Source organism: Aythya ferina (genome assembly GCF_964211825.1).
Source record: "Aythya ferina genome assembly, chromosome: 2".
Taxonomy (NCBI): Eukaryota; Metazoa; Chordata; class Aves; order Anseriformes; family Anatidae; genus Aythya; species Aythya ferina.
In genome coordinates this window covers 112,903,806-112,912,831 of record NC_140297.1, presented here as the reverse complement: position 1 = coordinate 112,912,831, position 9,026 = coordinate 112,903,806, and positions in this window count along the sequence as shown.

Here is a 9,026-nt window from a genome sequence, read left to right as displayed (position 1 = left end):
GCTGAACCAGAGCTTGGCAATGGACTTGATTGCAGAGATCACGGTTGTGTTTTGGTTCAGGCACAGGAGCTGATTCAGCAGTGCTCTCTGGAGCAGACCCCACCACCAGCATCTGAGCAGCACCAGAGGGTGAGCAGCATGACTGTGCTCAGCACATTTCAGTGTCTTGCCAAATACCCACAGCCCATGAGCCAGGGGGTTGCTGCCTGGGGCAAACCTGGGTGCCACAGACCTGTCCCCGTGCTCACAGCCCACGCTCTCTCCCTGCACCCACCCCGCAGGCTTGCCCATGGGTCCTGCAGTGCAGGTGGTGATGGATATCCTGGGTTTAGGCACCAAACATCGTCAGTGGTGCCTGCAGCCCATGGCCTCTGCACTGTGTACACCAGAAAATTATATTTTAGACTCTCCTGAGTCTATGCCCAACTTGCATCTCCTAAGCTGGCCATTACCACTCTGCAACTGACTCCCCCCTCTCTCTTCAATGTGTGTTCCTTTAAAGTATTTTTCCTTTAAATTAAATCTTTCCTCTGGTGCACATAGCACTATGCTGCAATCCCAGATTTGCAATCACTCTAGCCAAACAATGGTTTTCCACAGCTACCTATTAAGGGAGCAAGCAAAACCTTGACAGCTGGTTTGCTTTTATAGAGTGACCTATAGTTTTTTGTTTGTTTGTTTGTTTTTGTTTTGTTTTGTTTTTTCCTGACAACTCTTGCTGTGCCTAGCGTCTTCTCTCAGAGAAAAAAAAAAAAAAAGTGAAATTTTGGAACCTGTTTTGATAATGAACAAGATATAGTTACTGAATATTTCAGGTGCTTTTACATCTGAAGACCTGCAGTAGGTAAAAAACATTAGTAACTTGATTTCTATTCTCTTCACCACAAATTGCATGTAAACACACAAACAGAACCATTGCTTAGAAAAAGAATTTGCTGTACCTACAAGGATTTATTTGTTGTGTAGTCACTACTGTACTAGAAATGAAGTACAGCCATCTTACCATAAGATAAGGGATTTGAACTCAGACACAATTTAATCTTCTTGAAATTTGGCATAATTCTTACGTTTTATGACTCATAAGATGCACACAGCCCGCCACAGTCCAATCTGCTGGGTTTCCCTGGGGTAAAGCTGTGCTCCCAGGCTGCATGGACAGAGAACGGTCCCCAAAATGTCCCTTCAGCCCACTCCTATCCCCAAACCATGCTAACCTCGAAACAACAAATCCAAAGTGTCAAAATTACACAAGGAAGGCACAATTTCATATTCAAATGCCTTTCAGCTCCTAACAATGAAGAAAAAAGTTGAGTTATAGATACAAAGTGCAGTGAAAAGGCAGTCCTGTACAAGCATATGAAGCTTATGCATTAATTAAATCCCTTATTATTTCATTTAAGCTGTACTTTATAGTTTTTCTTTGGTGCATATCTGCTTGCCTTGGGTGACAGAAAGATTTAATTGTCAGGTTTTTGTTTTTAATTTTCCTGCCTGCAATAACGTTCATACAAAGTTGTGTCCAAGAGGCCAAAAGAGCAAAAGATAAGAGATGGAAAGATCAAAAGCTCTGACAAGGACACTCAACATGCCACTAACTGGGTAGGAAGGAATGATAATGTAATGGCTAGTGCTTCTGCCTAAGACAGAGCAGACACGTGCAGCAAGCAATAAAAGCATATTAAAGCAAATTGCAAATCCATAGAGAATCAATCATATTTCAGTATCTGGAAGAGTTTGCATGCCTGGGGTAGTTCTTAACCATAGCTTCTGTAGAAGCAAAATTGAGACTAGAAAAATTGACCTTAGAGAAAGTTTTCTGTTCAGGAAGTGAATTTTCCAGTCTTTTTCAGATCTGACTAAATGTTCCCCTATTTTGGCTGAGAAACCCATTTTATGTATATTAGCCTTGGATCTAGCAGGGTTGCCCTGTTCCAAAGTAAAAAAAAAAAAAAGGGGGGGGGGGGGGAGGGATGGGGAACTGATTGCATGCTCTTACGACTGTGCCTCCTTTGTAATGCACACTGTAATTATCACCATGTAGAAAATTTTGCCTGTCTACTCCACAGCTGCTTGTGGGTGAAACAGCAACTATATGTGAGTGGGTACACAGATGTTCAGCTATTGAACCACTTCTTTGCAATCCAGGCCTGACAATAATTTGGATGTCAGGGATCTTCAAGCATCTGATCCAATGTTGGCTTTCTTATTTTGAGAAATAAAGTCAAATTTTGGCCTTGCTGATTTAAAGGATTGAACCTCCATGACAACTGTGTTGACTAGGGGAGATTGGCATCTGCAACTAGGAGTTTCAAGAATATGCTTGTTTTGCATCTCTCTGCTTTGCCTAACCTTTTGAAGCAGGCAATGGGGCACTTTCACTAGAATGAGTATTGATTGAACAAGCACTAGGAAATAGCTGTTGTTTTTTTTGATCTGGTATGCCAGGCACAAACGCCCTGTCTGCCCCAACACTTTCTTAATGGTTATAATGGTTGTATCACCAATTTACACTTAGGATCACATTGAGAATATTATAGAGACCACTGCACATCTTGATCAAGCTTACTGCTGACAGGAAGATGAAAGGAGCATTATTAGTCCCCTCATTTCACAAATGGAAGGTGAGACAGAAGCACCAGCACCTTCACAGGTGCAGATTCATGCACTCAAGTAACCAAATGGCAGGAAGATGTCTGCCCACATCTTTCACTTCTGCATGAATAAGAGTGAGAATTTGCACCATGTGCACACAGTAAACTGTTTGAGATGTAAATGGCGTTTACACCATTCAGATTTGTTTTTCAGACTCTTCTCACTAGGAGACTTCCCTAAGATCTATAGGTTGCAGGGGCTAGAGCCAAGAACAGCTGCAAAAAGAGTGTTTTTTTCCTTGGCATTATAAGAGCAGCTATTGAAAGAAAAGGTGTTTGCTTTTTTGGATACTATATACAGAAAACAGACACAATCTGAAATGCTTCAAATTGCAACTTTTGTTAAATACGCTCATGTAGACCATGGGTGATTTACGTCCAAGTAGCCGTTGTGAGCAAATGAAGGGCTTAAGACAGCCATTACTTTAGCTTAAATGACCTTATCCTTTAGCCAGCCTGACCTGTGGACACTAATTTCTCCACAATTCAGTTTGGGTTAGTGCTTTCAGCTTGAACCAGCAGGTAAAAGGAATAGGAATTTCATACACAAAGTTTCCTGCATAATTCACCATTTTCCCAGCCAAGTCATGTACAATTTCTACACAAAAATAAATGAAGTGTGCAAGCACAGTTTTTACCCCAAAATATTTTATATAAAAATTGTACCTTCTTGACATTATAAAACCTTTCATTAAAACATTCATTCTTTATTATCAGCATGTGTCACTGATGTAGGGATTCACCCTGTGTAAAGACTGAGTCTAGGTTTTGAATTTACCAAAATTGTTTTTGAGAGACCACAAAGCCAAATATAATAAGCATAATTAGAACTCCTTATTTTAAAACTGAAGTTGAAGGATGACTTAAACAACAATCCATGTGTAAATTGTAATTTCCAGGTTGGTTTGGGACCTGAAATAGCAATATGTCACTGGATCGTATTTTTCAGTGTTAGGGCTATTCCTGTATAAGTGGGGTGCAGGTACAGAGGTGCATGAGGATGTATTAGGGGAGGTGATGCACAAACTTCATGTTAATTTTCAACTCTTCAATATCTTTCTGGGATACCTTTCCTTACTCACTGGCTTTGAAAGCCAACCCAATTACATCTTACTCTAAAGAGGACAAGAAATTCAAAGGATGAAAGAACTGAATCACATTTCAAAGATAAGCATTCATTCCACAGGGGAAGAGAAAGACAGTATTAAAATTTTGGAGGCTTCATGATTGTGCCCCAGGCCAAAGCTGTATGTTCAGCAGCAGGCTGTCACACCCTAATTGCTAGTACCCCTTTGTGAATCAACATCTCTGAGAAGCCAATTCTCCATGATGCTTCTTTAATATACATTTTCTCATTTGCCCCACGTATATTTCAGTTTGCCATCTGATAATTGGAATTGTGTGGGTAGCAGCCGGTACCATCTGGCTTGTTAATAAGTAGAGGATAAAAATGTCTAATGCCTTGCTCTACATAAATACAAGAATTACCCTACAAATAAACAGCTCCTTGAAACCCCAACCTTTGAGAACAAAAGAAAATAGTGTGGTCCTAGCTCATTAAAAAACACTGAGGAGAGAATGAGAGAGCAGTGGCAAAGCCTCATCACTTCTCGTCTGAAGTTTTAGTGTAACTAAAACATATGGGAAAAATAATGCAAAATTAAACGTGATAATGCACTTTTCACACCAAAACATATTGGGCCACTATACAAATGATGCAATTAAAACTGCTGCCTTCAGGAGCCAAAACCCAAGCTGAATAAGTACAGTACAATTAAAGTTTTTGATTTAAAACCAGCAAAAGATTTATCATAATGAACCTCGGAACTGAGATAATATGACTTGGGGGCATCAAAGCTAAGCTATAGAAAGCCACATGTCCTACAATGTGGAGTTAGAATTGGAAGACTGACATCAGCAGATTTTAGGGCACAGAAAGGCTTACAAGTTCATTTGCATGTGAATGGCCAAGACCATGCAAAATCTTGCGTGTAAACAGTGCGGTATTGTAATCAATACTTTAATTAACGGGAAGGCAGTGCAAAGCTGTCTGCATTGGGGAAATAAACTCTGATCCTGTAGGCTGGATGCAAAAGCCGCACTGTTGTGTTTGGATGTTGCTGGAGCTCGTACAGAGCCTTATCTGTGAGGCCTCATATGCACTGCGACAATGTCCTCTAATCTGGGCATAGAAAGGGCATCATGAGCAGCGAGGGCTGCAGCCCTGCTGCACTCCCAAGATGGGGAATGGAGATTTAAGCTTCTTGCAGGGAAGGGGCTGTGTGGCATGGCCTGGGGCAGGGGGACATGCCGGGAAGCACAGCCAGGCAGCTGCCAGCTGGCTGGGAACTGCCACACACCAGTGCTCACAGGGTCGGGAAAAGGGTCAGGGTAAGATCCCGGATCCCTGCCCCTCCACCAGTCCCCCCAGCAAGTCCTGGCCCAGGCAGAAAGCTGCAGTGGCGGTGCTGCTGTCCTGTTCTGCTGGGGTTTCAGAGCCTCAGGCCTTCAAGATATGCAACAACCTCTGTGTGAGTCTGAGCTCAGAGATAGCTTTCCCTTTCCCTATGCTCTGATACAATAGCAAGCCCAAGGTTGTATACTGTTGGACAAAAAGGAAAAAGACACAAGTTTGGAAGCCAGAGCTGCTCTGATCAAAGTGGAGCTCGTGCAGCCTGGCACCTGACAGACGTCTGCCTTGTGCCTCTCATTCTGTCACTGTCACAGTGACCACAAGAGCAAGAATCCCCGCTTGTCTGCCTCCTTCCTTGCTCAAATATTTACATGCATGTGTGAGGCTTGCACTTGCATGTCCTTTAACATCACACCAGGCACAGGGGTGCAGTTGTCCAGCTGAACTTGCACAGACTGCTGCTGACAGGTTGGGCTGTGTGTACATCGTGCTGATCATGAACAGGCCCTTGCCAAACAGAGCATGTAGCAGCTGAGTCTCCCTCTGCTTCCCTCTTATGGTGAATCACAATTTTGCCCTCATAGCAATCAGCTGATTTGTCACAAAATCCATAGGAGCTCCCTTAGCTCAAATAAAAGTGCTTCTGCTTTTATAGCCTTTGCTTCTTCAGTTGTTTTGAAATTCAGTTTCTGCATTTCGAAAATTTAGTTTCAGCCTGAGCAGCAGTGCTGGCTGGAAGATATCTTCAAAGAAAATAATATAACAGTTATAGGAATAAAATGCAGACTGTGATAAAGCCTTGAGTAGAGGGGGGTGGGGGTGGGAAGAGCAAAACCTAGATAATGGGCTGTGCACAAGTACTGATAATGTGGAGTCTGAAAACAGAAATGTGGGGATTGGTTTTGAGCCTGTGGCATACAGGCTGAGCCAGTTCTGTCAGGCAGAGAAGCTTACCCAGATGCAGCAGATTTGAATGACTTTGCTGGTACTATTCACTGTCCCAAAGAACCGGGGGATCAGTGTTATTTACAATGACTACAACCAAAGAATTTGATATATAGTGTGGTGTTGCAGGTATCTCCCATCAAACACAGCCCAGAGTTACCAAAAATGCCAACTTAGGCCTAGAGATGGCTTCCCAAAGTGCTGTTTCCTCGTTCATCTGCTGGACACACAGGATGTTCACTTGCAGCCATAAGCACTGAAGCTCCCCATGCAGCACTTCTGTTTAGAGATGAGCTCTTCAGCCTGAGGAGCTGGTACTGCATTTTTTCTGTGAAGGAATTCAATTTACATGTGTTTTCCCTGTAGGTTTTCAGAAGCTTTTTAAATACCTTCTTTCCTTCCCTAACATTTTTTGACCAGACATCGGGATGAAAGAAAGACTCCATCCCCCCAATTGTAGGCAATTCCCTCCCAAAGGAATTAAGCTTATCCAGCTCCTAAAGAATCAAGTGAATTTCATCCCAATAAATTTGAAATCAATGTAGAATCTGGCTCCTAATCCAGATTTTGCTTATTGTGTCAGAAATAATCAGGGGGTACACAGAGACTGTACATATAAAGAAGATGTAATTAAAGAAGATTTCAGGCCAGATACTTTAAGCCCCAGCTCCAACCTCAGCAACAATGACAGGGGACTGTTTGGACAGATGCTATCCTCAGTTAAACAAGGAATGAGATTCAGTCCTTTGTGGGGTATTTTTTTTTCCTTCTCGTTTCGTTTTCCATCAGAACTTTAAAAGATGTGTGCACAAACAATAAAATAGGAGTTTGGTAAGGGTTAGAACTAAGTTTGGGGTAACAACCTTGCTGTTCTACTCTTCTGTACCTGGGATGGGTAGAAGTGCTGGCCAGGAATTTTCTAATGCTACATAAACACAAATAGATGTTAACATGATATATATAATGATCCTACAAAGTAATAATATGAGAGCTTAATAGCTATTAATTTGGATTGGTCAGAAGAAGAGAATTTGGAAAAGTCCTTGCTTGGCAAAAATAAATAGCTGAGCCTCTAGCTTCTAAAAATGAGCCCTCTTCAAGGAAGCTGAGGCTGGGCACGAAAATCAGTATCTGGTTTGGAAAAATCTTGCACAGTAATACTTTCAGAAGTATTCAGGAATAACAGCAACCTAAATAGTAAGTGTTATCATATAACTGGAAATTCCTGAGATTTACTTGGACAATGTCTGGGGGAGTATTCATTTAAGAAAAAATGCAGTTGAAGCAATTTGTAGCATGAAGTCAGACAGGAAATCAGACTAATCTTTGACAAAATTATGTGTAAGCTTGGCTGTCTAAGATTTACTAGAGCAACAGAGACAGAAGAAAACCAAGCCAGAATAAGATATTGAAAGGTAATAAAACTGGGTCACTGTCCTACATTACACAAAAGCTAAATGGAGCTCTGTCATTCCATGGTGTCCTGAGTGAGATGAGCAAAGGACTTCATCTGCTGCCGATCTCCTATAAACATCCAAGTAATGTAGCTACAAGAATCAATAAGCAAACTTTAAGCATAGCATGAATGCCAAGGCAGTTAGAATAAATTGTACACGAACAGATGAAGGAGCTATCTTCTGTCATGACTCTGCATCACTGCAAGATTACAAATTCCAATCAAGAAACTCTGAGTTTGTTAAAAATAAATAAATAAATAAATAAATAAATAATAATAATAAAGAAAAGGTACAATATAAGTACAATGAAGGGGCTCTGAGTGGAAAAGACATGATGTAATTAGATAGATACACTAAACCAGCAGGAAAGAAGAGGTGCTTAATTAGTAAATAGAAATATGATTGCAGTAGAAAACAGAAGCTGATTTCTACATCATGGTCTCAAAAACCTTTTCCATGAGCAGTTAAGAGACAGGTTATAGACCTCTTGAGCTGACAGGACAGCAGATATTGACTGTTCTTGCTCTTCACCCTTCTCTTTGACATTTGAAACTTCAATTCCATTCCAATTAGTTCAATCAATGGGACATACGTATTTTTACTGCAGTTAGCACTCTCTTTCCCCACTTTTATGGTCATAGATATAGAACAATTATTCTTGATATGCTCTATCTGAATGCAGAACTTGTCAATTTTGCTAGTGCCATAGTTCATTCTGGCTTATGATTCTTAGCTATGTCTACTCAAAAATATAATTATGTGCTTTAAATTTACCTTGTTTTCCAAATAAAAATATTTCTGATCTATCCATGGGAAGTTTGAATCTGAGACATTTTATCCTATCCTAGAATTTATCCTAAGAATTATCCTGTAGGTATTACCATGCAGCCTAAACAAAAATGTCTTGTTTTTGCTACAACTAGTAGTGGGGAAAAAAAAAAAAAAAAAAAAAAAAAAAAAAAAAAGTCCATTAGATACTGGAAATATTGTCTTTCTAAAAGGAGCAGATTTTTATTTGTGCAATGTCTAAGCACTGGAAATGTCTTAGGAGAAAATTGCACTGGAACAGTGGGCGGTTCCGAACTGCTGGAAACTTTACAGTGGCTTTTATGTTTAAACATCATTTACCAGCTGTTAAAGGTCAGCACAAATCCCATACTTTATCAGTATAAATGAAGCTTACAACTGCCAAGAAAACAATGCATTAAATAATGCAGTGATTTTTTACGTTTTTTTTTTTTTCCTTCAGAAGTGAAAAGGACGTCTTAAGCAGTTCCATTTTTCTCCTCCTTATTTCCAACTGACAAAGCAAAACATTAATTAAATTATTTATACCAGAAATTTACTTACAGGGATGACACATTTTGTACACAAAGCAAGTAAAACATCTGACACATTGTATAGTGCCAGGTGCAGTTAAGAATGTGTAATACAAGTCAGCATCTAGAGGCTAAAAAAAACAACAAACTTGCTGAAATGTTTCATTATCAATTTTTATTTCCTACCATACACCAAATGTACAGCACAGAACACAATTTTGTTGTTTTGATGTAAGAAATA